The following is a 12,452-nucleotide window of genomic DNA, read 5'->3' on the forward strand; positions in this document are numbered from 1 at the left end:
GCTGGACGGCAGTCCCACTTTCCCCTCAGACGTCTGCCGCGGAAAGCACCAGGAAGCTGTGAACTAGCTGAGCATCGGTGGTTCAGTGGTAGAATGCTCGCCTGCCACGCGGGCGGCCCGGGTTCGATTCCCGGCCGATGCATCATTTTGTTTTTTCTCCGATAGTGGTGCTGCGTGTCTTTCGCACTCGAACTGCGTGAGCCATGAGAATGAACCGCGGGATTTCCGTGTGGGAATAACCAAACATGCAGCGCGCACGACTGCTCGTTTGGACTGTTGTGCGCTATTGTACATACTGGCGTCGGCCTAGCATCGCAAGTTGCCTGTCGCGCCGGGAATGCACGTGTAGCAACAGAAAAAAATGAGCCAGGAAGTGCAGACTCTCTACCACTGGTATTTGGTACTTACCGAGATTCCAGAAGGCCTGGCGATCACCTGCCTCGGTAGCGCAGTAGGCAGCGCGTAAGTCTCATAATCTTAAGGTCGTGAGTTCGATCCTCACCCGGGGCATTTAATTTACTTTCGTCCACAGCTAAATCGACGGCTCTGGGGTTTGCGAAGGAGCAAAACACTTTGTACTTTGTTATCCTCAAGGCTTCAACGACTCAGCGTGATAATGTTTACTTCCCGTTATTACTACTTGCAGTTCTTATGTGAAATTTTCAAGGAAAAAAGTACTAGTAATAATACTGAATTTCGTACGATATAACGTGTAAAGTCACACAATGTATGACCTGCTGTACGATGACAGGCAGCAGGTATTTACTTGCGAAATAAGTAAATAAATATTACTACTTACAGCTTTGCTTTTCCTCCTACCGCTGTAACAACGAGGCATAAAGCAATGAATTGTGACTTTTGCCATGCGCGCCTCGCCATGGGCGCGCGAAAAGATGCTCGCAAACAGGGAAAGTGCGACACGGAAAGCGAGTGGACCGGGTGTAAACCCCGAGTAAAACTTGCGCGTCCGGTGTGGTCTAGTGGCTAGGATACCTGGCTTTCACCCAGGAGGCCCGGGTTCGATTCCCGGTACCGGAACGGAATTTTTCGGCAAAAGTCACGACAAGTTTTGACCCTGCGAAAGGCTGTTTCACGTCCTCCTCGCATTATAGCTACTGGTTCATAAACGTCAGCTGAAAACAGTCGAGAGAAACGGGCACGCAATGAAATTACTACGAGCAGCGGAATAAAGGAAGAAGAGACGCTGGTCCACTGTTGGACTGCTACCATAGAAATGTTACATGGCAATACGCAGAGCAATTCCCGAGGCCCGTTAGCTCAGTCGGTTAGAGCGTCGTGCTAATAACGCGAAGGTCGTGGGTTCGATCCCCCCACGGGCCACTACGATTTCACTCTTTCAAAAAGGCAACGCCGATTTCGGCGGGGAAGTATGGTAACAAAGAAGTCGTCACATTGTGTGGGAGCTGATAGGGGACCAGAACGCGACTTGTCGGGACGCGCTAAAACACTTCACTGGTCACAGCACGGTGAACACAAAGTTTCTCGTCCGATCACCGCTACTGCGCGAAGCTGGGCGTTGTCAGTGCTTGGGCGGGTGACCGCCTGCGAACACAGGGCACTGCCGACGGTTTCAATTCGTATTACTCTTTCCTCTTCGGTTTCGGAGCTGCAGCGCTATTCGGTCAAGGGCACTGGCGCCACGTTTTGCCTCTCGGTATGCCAAGTCGCGCCGTGCGGCCACAGTGAAATGAAGGAGCGTGTTGTAAAATTTTCAACAAAGAAAAAAAAAAAAAAAAAAAGAAATGTACTAGTAATAAAACTGAATTTGTCTGACAGAACATGTAACATCAGACAATACATGATAACAGGCAGCAGGTATTTACTTGAGGCATAAGTAATGTGGTGGCCGCCTCGCCATACCTCTCTCAGTCGTTTCGCGTGCTTGTCCTCTTGATATAGGCCGATTGGAGAGCGTCAGCTCTCGCGTCAGCTGAGCAAAGTCGAGACAAGTCGAGACTCAAGGGGAATCGACGCACACACTATAGGGTGGCATGAAAGCGAGTAAGAGGGGGAAAGAAACATTAATTTAAAGACGCGTGGCAAAAGTACTCATACGCAAAAGTAAAAGCCGGCTGCGGTGGCCGGGAATCGAACCCGGATCAACTGCTTGGAAGGCAACTATGCTGACCATTACACCACCACCGCACGGTTTCCGTCCGCGCACGCCGCGCTGTGTCTGCTTCCCGCCTGTCGGCGGCGGCTCAAGGTGGTCGTAGCTGTAGGCGCATTACGGGGTAGGCGAGCGCATCCAGACAGCGTCTCTACGCACATTTCGCGTCCTTTGGCAAGAGTCGTCGCGTGCGTGCGCCGCAAGAGTACTTAGGCGATCGCGTTCGGGCGTCATTTTTAAGCAGTGCAGTGCAGTTCAGGATTCAGCGTGTGTAGCATTCTCTCGAGAGGATGCGACGGCGCTGGACGGCAGTCCCACTTTCCCCTCAGACGTCTGCCGCGGAAAGCACCAGGAAGCTGTGAACTAGCTGAGCATCGGTGGTTCAGTGGTAGAATGCTCGCCTGCCACGCGGGCGGCCCGGGTTCGATTCCCGGCCGATGCATCATTTTGTTTTTTCTCCGATAGTGGTGCTGCGTGTCTTTCGCACTCGAACTGCGTGAGCCATGAGAATGAACCGCGGGATTTCCGTGTGGGAATAACCAAACATGCAGCGCGCACGACTGCTCGTTTGGACTGTTGTGCGCTATTGTACATACTGGCGTCGGCCTAGCATCGCAAGTTGCCTGTCGCGCCGGGAATGCACGTGTAGCAACAGAAAAAAATGAGCCAGGAAGTGCAGACTCTCTACCACTGGTATTTGGTACTTACCGAGATTCCAGAAGGCCTGGCGATCACCTGCCTCGGTAGCGCAGTAGGCAGCGCGTAAGTCTCATAATCTTAAGGTCGTGAGTTCGATCCTCACCCGGGGCATTTAATTTACTTTCGTCCACAGCTAAATCGACGGCTCTGGGGTTTGCGAAGGAGCAAAACACTTTGTACTTTGTTATCCTCAAGGCTTCAACGACTCAGCGTGATAATGTTTACTTCCCGTTATTACTACTTGCAGTTCTTATGTGAAATTTTCAAGGAAAAAAGTACTAGTAATAATACTGAATTTCGTACGATATAACGTGTAAAGTCACACAATGTATGACCTGCTGTACGATGACAGGCAGCAGGTATTTACTTGCGAAATAAGTAAATAAATATTACTACTTACAGCTTTGCTTTTCCTCCTACCGCTGTAACAACGAGGCATAAAGCAATGAATTGTGACTTTTGCCATGCGCGCCTCGCCATGGGCGCGCGAAAAGATGCTCGCAAACAGGGAAAGTGCGACACGGAAAGCGAGTGGACCGGGTGTAAACCCCGAGTAAAACTTGCGCGTCCGGTGTGGTCTAGTGGCTAGGATACCTGGCTTTCACCCAGGAGGCCCGGGTTCGATTCCCGGTACCGGAACGGAATTTTTCGGCAAAAGTCACGACAAGTTTTGACCCTGCGAAAGGCTGTTTCACGTCCTCCTCGCATTATAGCTACTGGTTCATAAACGTCAGCTGAAAACAGTCGAGAGAAACGGGCACGCAATGAAATTACTACGAGCAGCGGAATAAAGGAAGAAGAGACGCTGGTCCACTGTTGGACTGCTACCATAGAAATGTTACATGGCAATACGCAGAGCAATTCCCGAGGCCCGTTAGCTCAGTCGGTTAGAGCGTCGTGCTAATAACGCGAAGGTCGTGGGTTCGATCCCCCCACGGGCCACTACGATTTCACTCTTTCAAAAAGGCAACGCCGATTTCGGCGGGGAAGTATGGTAACAAAGAAGTCGTCACATTGTGTGGGAGCTGATAGGGGACCAGAACGCGACTTGTCGGGACGCGCTAAAACACTTCACTGGTCACAGCACGGTGAACACAAAGTTTCTCGTCCGATCACCGCTACTGCGCGAAGCTGGGCGTTGTCAGTGCTTGGGCGGGTGACCGCCTGCGAACACAGGGCACTGCCGACGGTTTCAATTCGTATTACTCTTTCCTCTTCGGTTTCGGAGCTGCAGCGCTATTCGGTCAAGGGCACTGGCGCCACGTTTTGCCTCTCGGTATGCCAAGTCGCGCCGTGCGGCCACAGTGAAATGAAGGAGCGTGTTGTAAAATTTTCAACAAAGAAAAAAAAAAAAAAAAAAAGAAATGTACTAGTAATAAAACTGAATTTGTCTGACAGAACATGTAACATCAGACAATACATGATAACAGGCAGCAGGTATTTACTTGAGGCATAAGTAATGTGGTGGCCGCCTCGCCATACCTCTCTCAGTCGTTTCGCGTGCTTGTCCTCTTGATATAGGCCGATTGGAGAGCGTCAGCTCTCGCGTCAGCTGAGCAAAGTCGAGACAAGTCGAGACTCAAGGGTGATCGACGCACACACTATAGGGTGGCATGAAAGCGAGTAAGAGGGGGAAAGAAACATTAATTTAAAGACGCGTGGCAAAAGTACTCATACGCAAAAGTAAAAGCCGGCTGCGGTGGCCGGGAATCGAACCCGGATCAACTGCTTGGAAGGCAACTATGCTGACCATTACACCACCACCGCACGGTTTCCGTCCGCGCACGCCGCGCTGTGTCTGCTTCCCGCCTGTCGGCGGCGGCTCAAGGTGGTCGTAGCTGTAGGCGCATTACGGGGTAGGCGAGCGCATCCAGACAGCGTCTCTACGCACATTTCGCGTCCTTTGGCAAGAGTCGTCGCGTGCGTGCGCCGCAAGAGTACTTAGGCGATCGCGTTCGGGCGTCATTTTTAAGCAGTGCAGTGCAGTTCAGGATTCAGCGTGTGTAGCATTCTCTCGAGAGGATGCGACGGCGCTGGACGGCAGTCCCACTTTCCCCTCAGACGTCTGCCGCGGAAAGCACCAGGAAGCTGTGAACTAGCTGAGCATCGGTGGTTCAGTGGTAGAATGCTCGCCTGCCACGCGGGCGGCCCGGGTTCGATTCCCGGCCGATGCATCATTTTGTTTTTTCTCCGATAGTGGTGCTGCGTGTCTTTCGCACTCGAACTGCGTGAGCCATGAGAATGAACCGCGGGATTTCCGTGTGGGAATAACCAAACATGCAGCGCGCACGACTGCTCGTTTGGACTGTTGTGCGCTATTGTACATACTGGCGTCGGCCTAGCATCGCAAGTTGCCTGTCGCGCCGGGAATGCACGTGTAGCAACAGAAAAAAATGAGCCAGGAAGTGCAGACTCTCTACCACTGGTATTTGGTACTTACCGAGATTCCAGAAGGCCTGGCGATCACCTGCCTCGGTAGCGCAGTAGGCAGCGCGTAAGTCTCATAATCTTAAGGTCGTGAGTTCGATCCTCACCCGGGGCATTTAATTTACTTTCGTCCACAGCTAAATCGACGGCTCTGGGGTTTGCGAAGGAGCAAAACACTTTGTACTTTGTTATCCTCAAGGCTTCAACGACTCAGCGTGATAATGTTTACTTCCCGTTATTACTACTTGCAGTTCTTATGTGAAATTTTCAAGGAAAAAAGTACTAGTAATAATACTGAATTTCGTACGATATAACGTGTAAAGTCACACAATGTATGACCTGCTGTACGATGACAGGCAGCAGGTATTTACTTGCGAAATAAGTAAATAAATATTACTACTTACAGCTTTGCTTTTCCTCCTACCGCTGTAACAACGAGGCATAAAGCAATGAATTGTGACTTTTGCCATGCGCGCCTCGCCATGGGCGCGCGAAAAGATGCTCGCAAACAGGGAAAGTGCGACACGGAAAGCGAGTGGACCGGGTGTAAACCCCGAGTAAAACTTGCGCGTCCGGTGTGGTCTAGTGGCTAGGATACCTGGCTTTCACCCAGGAGGCCCGGGTTCGATTCCCGGTACCGGAACGGAATTTTTCGGCAAAAGTCACGACAAGTTTTGACCCTGCGAAAGGCTGTTTCACGTCCTCCTCGCATTATAGCTACTGGTTCATAAACGTCAGCTGAAAACAGTCGAGAGAAACGGGCACGCAATGAAATTACTACGAGCAGCGGAATAAAGGAAGAAGAGACGCTGGTCCACTGTTGGACTGCTACCATAGAAATGTTACATGGCAATACGCAGAGCAATTCCCGAGGCCCGTTAGCTCAGTCGGTTAGAGCGTCGTGCTAATAACGCGAAGGTCGTGGGTTCGATCCCCCCACGGGCCACTACGATTTCACTCTTTCAAAAAGGCAACGCCGATTTCGGCGGGGAAGTATGGTAACAAAGAAGTCGTCACATTGTGTGGGAGCTGATAGGGGACCAGAACGCGACTTGTCGGGACGCGCTAAAACACTTCACTGGTCACAGCACGGTGAACACAAAGTTTCTCGTCCGATCACCGCTACTGCGCGAAGCTGGGCGTTGTCAGTGCTTGGGCGGGTGACCGCCTGCGAACACAGGGCACTGCCGACGGTTTCAATTCGTATTACTCTTTCCTCTTCGTTTCGGAGCTGCAGCGCTATTCGGTCAAGGGCACTGGCGCCACGTTTTGCCTCTCGGTATGCCAAGTCGCGCCGTGCGGCCACAGTGAAATGAAGGAGCGTGTTGTAAAATTTTCAACAAAGAAAAAAAAAAAAAAAAAAAGAAATGTACTAGTAATAAAACTGAATTTGTCTGACAGAACATGTAACATCAGACAATACATGATAACAGGCAGCAGGTATTTACTTGAGGCATAAGTAATGTGGTGGCCGCCTCGCCATACCTCTCTCAGTCGTTTCGCGTGCTTGTCCTCTTGATATAGGCCGATTGGAGAGCGTCAGCTCTCGCGTCAGCTGAGCAAAGTCGAGACAAGTCGAGACTCAAGGGGAATCGACGCACACACTATAGGGTGGCATGAAAGCGAGTAAGAGGGGGAAAGAAACATTAATTTAAAGACGCGTGGCAAAAGTACTCATACGCAAAAGTAAAAGCCGGCTGCGGTGGCCGGGAATCGAACCCGGATCAACTGCTTGGAAGGCAACTATGCTGACCATTACACCACCACCGCACGGTTTCCGTCCGCGCACGCCGCGCTGTGTCTGCTTCCCGCCTGTCGGCGGCGGCTCAAGGTGGTCGTAGCTGTAGGCGCATTACGGGGTAGGCGAGCGCATCCAGACAGCGTCTCTACGCACATTTCGCGTCCTTTGGCAAGAGTCGTCGCGTGCGTGCGCCGCAAGAGTACTTAGGCGATCGCGTTCGGGCGTCATTTTTAAGCAGTGCAGTGCAGTTCAGGATTCAGCGTGTGTAGCATTCTCTCGAGAGGATGCGACGGCGCTGGACGGCAGTCCCACTTTCCCCTCAGACGTCTGCCGCGGAAAGCACCAGGAAGCTGTGAACTAGCTGAGCATCGGTGGTTCAGTGGTAGAATGCTCGCCTGCCACGCGGGCGGCCCGGGTTCGATTCCCGGCCGATGCATCATTTTGTTTTTTTCTCCGATAGTGGTGCTGCGTGTCTTTCGCACTCGAACTGCGTGAGCCATGAGAATGAACCGCGGGATTTCCGTGTGGGAATAACCAAACATGCAGCGCGCACGACTGCTCGTTTGGACTGTTGTGCGCTATTGTACATACTGGCGTCGGCCTAGCATCGCAAGTTGCCTGTCGCGCCGGAATGCACGTGTAGCAACAGAAAAAAATGAGCCAGGAAGTGCAGACTCTCTACCACTGGTATTTGGTACTTACCGAGATTCCAGAAGGCCTGGCGATCACCTGCCTCGGTAGCGCAGTAGGCAGCGCGTAAGTCTCATAATCTTAAGGTCGTGAGTTCGATCCTCACCCGGGGCATTTAATTTACTTTCGTCCACAGCTAAATCGACGGCTCTGGGGTTTGCGAAGGAGCAAAACACTTTGTACTTTGTTATCCTCAAGGCTTCAACGACTCAGCGTGATAATGTTTACTTCCCGTTATTACTACTTGCAGTTCTTATGTGAAATTTTCAAGGAAAAAAGTACTAGTAATAATACTGAATTTCGTACGATATAACGTGTAAAGTCACACAATGTATGACCTGCTGTACGATGACAGGCAGCAGGTATTTACTTGCGAAATAAGTAAATAAATATTACTACTTACAGCTTTGCTTTTCCTCCTACCGCTGTAACAACGAGGCATAAAGCAATGAATTGTGACTTTTGCCATGCGCGCCTCGCCATGGGCGCGCGAAAAGATGCTCGCAAACAGGGAAAGTGCGACACGGAAAGCGAGTGGACCGGTGTAAACCCCGAGTAAAACTTGCGCGTCCGGTTGTGGTCTAGTGGCTAGGATACCTGGCTTTCACCCAGGAGGCCCGGGTTCGATTCCCGGTACCGGAACGGAATTTTTCGGCAAAAGTCACGACAAGTTTTGACCCTGCGAAAGGCTGTTTCACGTCCTCCTCGCATTATAGCTACTGGTTCATAAACGTCAGCTGAAAACAGTCGAGAGAAACGGGCACGCAATGAAATTACTACGAGCAGCGGAATAAAGGAAGAAGAGACGCTGGTCCACTGTTGGACTGCTACCATAGAAATGTTACATGGCAATACGCAGAGCAATTCCCGAGGCCCGTTAGCTCAGTCGGTTAGAGCGTCGTGCTAATAACGCGAAGGTCGTGGGTTCGATCCCCCCACGGGCCACTACGATTTCACTCTTTCAAAAGGCAACGCCGATTTCGGCGGGGAAGTATGGTAACAAAGAAGTCGTCACATTGTGTGGGAGCTGATAGGGGACCAGAACGCGACTTGTCGGGACGCGCTAAAACACTTCACTGGTCACAGCACGGTGAACACAAAGTTTCTCGTCCGATCACCGCTACTGCGCGAAGCTGGGCGTTGTCAGTGCTTGGGCGGGTGACCGCCTGCGAACACAGGGCACTGCCGACGGTTTCAATTCGTATTACTCTTTCCTCTTCGGTTTCGGAGCTGCAGCGCTATCGGTCAAGGGCACTGGCGCCACGTTTTGCCTCTCGGTATGCCAAGTCGCGCCGTGCGGCCACAGTGAAATGAAGGAGCGTGTTGTAAAATTTTCAACAAAGAAAAAAAAAAAAAAAAAAGAAATGTACTAGTAATAAAACTGAATTTGTCTGACAGAACATGTACATCAGACAATACATGATAACAGGCAGCAGGTATTTACTTGAGGCATAAGTAATGTGGTGGCCGCCTCGCCATACCTCTCTCAGTCGTTTCGCGTGCTTGTCCTCTTGATATAGGCCGATTGGAGAGCGTCAGCTCTCGCGTCAGCTGAGCAAAGTCGAGACAAGTCGAGACTCAAGGGTGATCGACGCACACACTATAGGGTGGCATGAAAGCGAGTAAGAGGGGGAAAGAAACATTAATTTAAAGACGCGTGGCAAAAGTACTCATACGCAAAAGTAAAAGCCGGCTGCGGTGGCCGGGAATCGAACCCGGATCAACTGCTTGGAAGGCAACTATGCTGACCATTACACCACCACCGCACGGTTTCCGTCCGCGCACGCCGCGCTGTGTCTGCTTCCCGCCTGTCGGCGGCGGCTCAAGGTGGTCGTAGCTGTAGGCGCATTACGGGGTAGGCGAGCGCATCCAGACAGCGTCTCTACGCACATTTCGCGTCCTTTGGCAAGAGTCGTCGCGTGCGTGCGCCGCAAGAGTACTTAGGCGATCGCGTTCGGGCGTCATTTTTAAGCAGTGCAGTGCAGTTCAGGATTCAGCGTGTGTAGCATTCTCTCGAGAGGATGCGACGGCGCTGGACGGCAGTCCCACTTTCCCCTCAGACGTCTGCCGCGGAAAGCACCAGGAAGCTGTGAACTAGCTGAGCATCGGTGGTTCAGTGGTAGAATGCTCGCCTGCCACGCGGGCGGCCCGGGTTCGATTCCCGGCCGATGCATCATTTTGTTTTTTCTCCGATAGTGGTGCTGCGTGTCTTTCGCACTCGAACTGCGTGAGCCATGAGAATGAACCGCGGGATTTCCGTGTGGGAATAACCAAACATGCAGCGCGCACGACTGCTCGTTTGGACTGTTGTGCGCTATTGTACATACTGGCGTCGGCCTAGCATCGCAAGTTGCCTGTCGCGCCGGGAATGCACGTGTAGCAACAGAAAAAAATGAGCCAGGAAGTGCAGACTCTCTACCACTGGTATTTGGTACTTACCGAGATTCCAGAAGGCCTGGCGATCACCTGCCTCGGTAGCGCAGTAGGCAGCGCGTAAGTCTCATAATCTTAAGGTCGTGAGTTCGATCCTCACCCGGGGCATTTAATTTACTTTCGTCCACAGCTAAATCGACGGCTCTGGGGTTTGCGAAGGAGCAAAACACTTTGTACTTTGTTATCCTCAAGGCTTCAACGACTCAGCGTGATAATGTTTACTTCCCGTTATTACTACTTGCAGTTCTTATGTGAAATTTTCAAGGAAAAAAGTACTAGTAATAATACTGAATTTCGTACGATATAACGTGTAAAGTCACACAATGTATGACCTGCTGTACGATGACAGGCAGCAGGTATTTACTTGCGAAATAAGTAAATAAATATTACTACTTACAGCTTTGCTTTTCCTCCTACCGCTGTAACAACGAGGCATAAAGCAATGAATTGTGACTTTTGCCATGCGCGCCTCGCCATGGGCGCGCGAAAAGATGCTCGCAAACAGGGAAAGTGCGACACGGAAAGCGAGTGGACCGGGTGTAAACCCCGAGTAAAACTTGCGCGTCCGGTGTGGTCTAGTGGCTAGGATACCTGGCTTTCACCCAGGAGGCCCGGGTTCGATTCCCGGTACCGGAACGGAATTTTTCGGCAAAAGTCACGACAAGTTTTGACCCTGCGAAAGGCTGTTTCACGTCCTCCTCGCATTATAGCTACTGGTCATAAACGTCAGCTGAAAACAGTCGAGAGAAACGGGCACGCAATGAAATTACTACGAGCAGCGGAATAAAGGAAGAAGAGACGCTGGTCCACTGTTGGACTGCTACCATAGAAATGTACATGGCAATACGCAGAGCAATTCCGAGGCCCGTTAGCTCAGTCGGTTAGAGCGTCGTGCTAATAACGCGAAGGTCGTGGGTTCGATCCCCCCACGGGCCACTACGATTTCACTCTTTCAAAAAGGCAACGCCGATTTCGGCGGGGAAGTATGGTAACAAAGAAGTCGTCACATTGTGTGGGAGCTGATAGGGGACCAGAACGCGACTTGTCGGGACGCGCTAAAACACTTCACTGGTCACAGCACGGTGAACACAAAGTTTCTCGTCCGATCACCGCTACTGCGCGAAGCTGGGCGTTGTCAGTGCTTGGGCGGGTGACCGCCTGCGAACACAGGCACTGCCGACGGTTTCAATTCGTATTACTCTTTCCTCTTCGGTTTCGGAGCTGCAGCGCTATTCGGTCAAGGGCACTGGCGCCACGTTTGCCTCTCGGTATGCCAAGTCGCGCCGTGCGGCCACAGTGAAATGAAGGAGCGTGTTGTAAAATTTTCAACAAAGAAAAAAAAAAAAAAAAAAAGAAATGTACTAGTAATAAAACTGAATTTGTCTGACAGAACATGTAACATCAGACAATACATGATAACAGGCAGCAGGTATTTACTTGAGGCATAAGTAATGTGGTGGCCGCCTCGCCATACCTCTCTCAGTCGTTTCGCGTGCTTGTCCTCTTGATATAGGCCGATTGGAGAGCGTCAGCTCTCGCGTCAGCTGAGCAAAGTCGAGACAAGTCGAGACTCAAGGGGAATCGACGCACACACTATAGGGTGGCATGAAAGCGAGTAAGAGGGGGAAAGAAACATTAATTTAAAGACGCGTGGCAAAAGTACTCATACGCAAAAGTAAAAGCCGGCTGCGGTGGCCGGGAATCGAACCCGGATCAACTGCTTGGAAGGCAACTATGCTGACCATTACACCACCACCGCACGGTTTCCGTCCGCGCACGCCGCGCTGTGTCTGCTTCCCGCCTGTCGGCGGCGGCTCAAGGTGGTCGTAGCTGTAGGCGCATTACGGGGTAGGCGAGCGCATCCAGACAGCGTCTCTACGCACATTTCGCGTCCTTTGGCAAGAGTCGTCGCGTGCGTGCGCCGCAAGAGTACTTAGGCGATCGCGTTCGGGCGTCATTTTTAAGCAGTGCAGTGCAGTTCAGGATTCAGCGTGTGTAGCATTCTCTCGAGAGGATGCGACGGCGCTGGACGGCAGTCCCACTTTCCCCTCAGACGTCTGCCGCGGAAAGCACCAGGAAGCTGTGAACTAGCTGAGCATCGGTGGTTCAGTGGTAGAATGCTCGCCTGCCACGCGGGCGGCCCGGGTTCGATTCCCGGCCGATGCATCATTTTGTTTTTTCTCCGATAGTGGTGCTGCGTGTCTTTCGCACTCGAACTGCGTGAGCCATGAGAATGAACCGCGGGATTTCCGTGTGGGAATAACCAAACATGCAGCGCGCACGACTGCTCGTTTGGACTGTTGTGCGCTATTGTACATACTGGCGTCGGCC

The 12,452-nt window shown here is 51.7% G+C and overlaps 26 non-coding genes across 26 annotated transcripts; 21 read left to right on the forward strand and 5 right to left on the reverse strand.

Moving 5' to 3' along the window:
• The first annotated feature begins 71 nt into the window (after window positions 1-71).
• Window positions 72-142, forward strand: Trnag-gcc. Its single transcript has one exon. It is a non-coding gene; the product is annotated as a tRNA-Gly (tRNA).
• A 295-nt stretch (window positions 143-437) lies between these two features.
• Window positions 438-510, forward strand: Trnam-cau. Its single transcript has one exon. It is a non-coding gene; the product is annotated as a tRNA-Met (tRNA).
• A 456-nt stretch (window positions 511-966) lies between these two features.
• Window positions 967-1,038, forward strand: Trnae-uuc. The gene has a single exon. It is a non-coding gene; the product is annotated as a tRNA-Glu (tRNA).
• A 229-nt stretch (window positions 1,039-1,267) lies between these two features.
• Trnai-aau lies at window positions 1,268-1,341 on the forward strand. Its single transcript has one exon. It is a non-coding gene; the product is annotated as a tRNA-Ile (tRNA).
• A 753-nt stretch (window positions 1,342-2,094) lies between these two features.
• Window positions 2,095-2,166, reverse strand: Trnag-ucc. Its single transcript has one exon. It is a non-coding gene; the product is annotated as a tRNA-Gly (tRNA).
• A 336-nt stretch (window positions 2,167-2,502) lies between these two features.
• Trnag-gcc lies at window positions 2,503-2,573 on the forward strand. Its single transcript has one exon. It is a non-coding gene; the product is annotated as a tRNA-Gly (tRNA).
• A 295-nt stretch (window positions 2,574-2,868) lies between these two features.
• Trnam-cau lies at window positions 2,869-2,941 on the forward strand. Its single transcript has one exon. It is a non-coding gene; the product is annotated as a tRNA-Met (tRNA).
• A 456-nt stretch (window positions 2,942-3,397) lies between these two features.
• Window positions 3,398-3,469, forward strand: Trnae-uuc. The gene has a single exon. It is a non-coding gene; the product is annotated as a tRNA-Glu (tRNA).
• Window positions 3,470-3,698: 229 nt separating this feature from the next.
• Trnai-aau lies at window positions 3,699-3,772 on the forward strand. Its single transcript has one exon. It is a non-coding gene; the product is annotated as a tRNA-Ile (tRNA).
• A 753-nt stretch (window positions 3,773-4,525) lies between these two features.
• Trnag-ucc lies at window positions 4,526-4,597 on the reverse strand. The gene has a single exon. It is a non-coding gene; the product is annotated as a tRNA-Gly (tRNA).
• Window positions 4,598-4,933: 336 nt separating this feature from the next.
• Trnag-gcc lies at window positions 4,934-5,004 on the forward strand. The gene has a single exon. It is a non-coding gene; the product is annotated as a tRNA-Gly (tRNA).
• Window positions 5,005-5,299: 295 nt separating this feature from the next.
• Trnam-cau lies at window positions 5,300-5,372 on the forward strand. The gene has a single exon. It is a non-coding gene; the product is annotated as a tRNA-Met (tRNA).
• A 456-nt stretch (window positions 5,373-5,828) lies between these two features.
• On the forward strand, window positions 5,829-5,900 carry Trnae-uuc. Its single transcript has one exon. It is a non-coding gene; the product is annotated as a tRNA-Glu (tRNA).
• Window positions 5,901-6,129: 229 nt separating this feature from the next.
• Trnai-aau lies at window positions 6,130-6,203 on the forward strand. Its single transcript has one exon. It is a non-coding gene; the product is annotated as a tRNA-Ile (tRNA).
• A 752-nt stretch (window positions 6,204-6,955) lies between these two features.
• On the reverse strand, window positions 6,956-7,027 carry Trnag-ucc. Its single transcript has one exon. It is a non-coding gene; the product is annotated as a tRNA-Gly (tRNA).
• Window positions 7,028-7,363: 336 nt separating this feature from the next.
• Trnag-gcc lies at window positions 7,364-7,434 on the forward strand. The gene has a single exon. It is a non-coding gene; the product is annotated as a tRNA-Gly (tRNA).
• Window positions 7,435-7,729: 295 nt separating this feature from the next.
• On the forward strand, window positions 7,730-7,802 carry Trnam-cau. Its single transcript has one exon. It is a non-coding gene; the product is annotated as a tRNA-Met (tRNA).
• Window positions 7,803-8,257: 455 nt separating this feature from the next.
• Trnae-uuc lies at window positions 8,258-8,330 on the forward strand. Its single transcript has one exon. It is a non-coding gene; the product is annotated as a tRNA-Glu (tRNA).
• A 229-nt stretch (window positions 8,331-8,559) lies between these two features.
• Window positions 8,560-8,633, forward strand: Trnai-aau. The gene has a single exon. It is a non-coding gene; the product is annotated as a tRNA-Ile (tRNA).
• Window positions 8,634-9,382: 749 nt separating this feature from the next.
• Window positions 9,383-9,454, reverse strand: Trnag-ucc. Its single transcript has one exon. It is a non-coding gene; the product is annotated as a tRNA-Gly (tRNA).
• A 336-nt stretch (window positions 9,455-9,790) lies between these two features.
• On the forward strand, window positions 9,791-9,861 carry Trnag-gcc. Its single transcript has one exon. It is a non-coding gene; the product is annotated as a tRNA-Gly (tRNA).
• A 295-nt stretch (window positions 9,862-10,156) lies between these two features.
• On the forward strand, window positions 10,157-10,229 carry Trnam-cau. The gene has a single exon. It is a non-coding gene; the product is annotated as a tRNA-Met (tRNA).
• A 456-nt stretch (window positions 10,230-10,685) lies between these two features.
• Window positions 10,686-10,757, forward strand: Trnae-uuc. Its single transcript has one exon. It is a non-coding gene; the product is annotated as a tRNA-Glu (tRNA).
• Window positions 10,758-10,983: 226 nt separating this feature from the next.
• Window positions 10,984-11,057, forward strand: Trnai-aau. Its single transcript has one exon. It is a non-coding gene; the product is annotated as a tRNA-Ile (tRNA).
• Window positions 11,058-11,808: 751 nt separating this feature from the next.
• Window positions 11,809-11,880, reverse strand: Trnag-ucc. Its single transcript has one exon. It is a non-coding gene; the product is annotated as a tRNA-Gly (tRNA).
• A 336-nt stretch (window positions 11,881-12,216) lies between these two features.
• On the forward strand, window positions 12,217-12,287 carry Trnag-gcc. Its single transcript has one exon. It is a non-coding gene; the product is annotated as a tRNA-Gly (tRNA).
• The last annotated feature ends 165 nt before the right edge of the window (window positions 12,288-12,452 follow it).

The sequence above is a fragment of the Schistocerca piceifrons genome, unplaced genomic scaffold, assembly GCF_021461385.2.
Source record: "Schistocerca piceifrons isolate TAMUIC-IGC-003096 unplaced genomic scaffold, iqSchPice1.1 HiC_scaffold_330, whole genome shotgun sequence".
Classification (NCBI taxonomy): Eukaryota; Metazoa; Arthropoda; class Insecta; order Orthoptera; family Acrididae; genus Schistocerca; species Schistocerca piceifrons.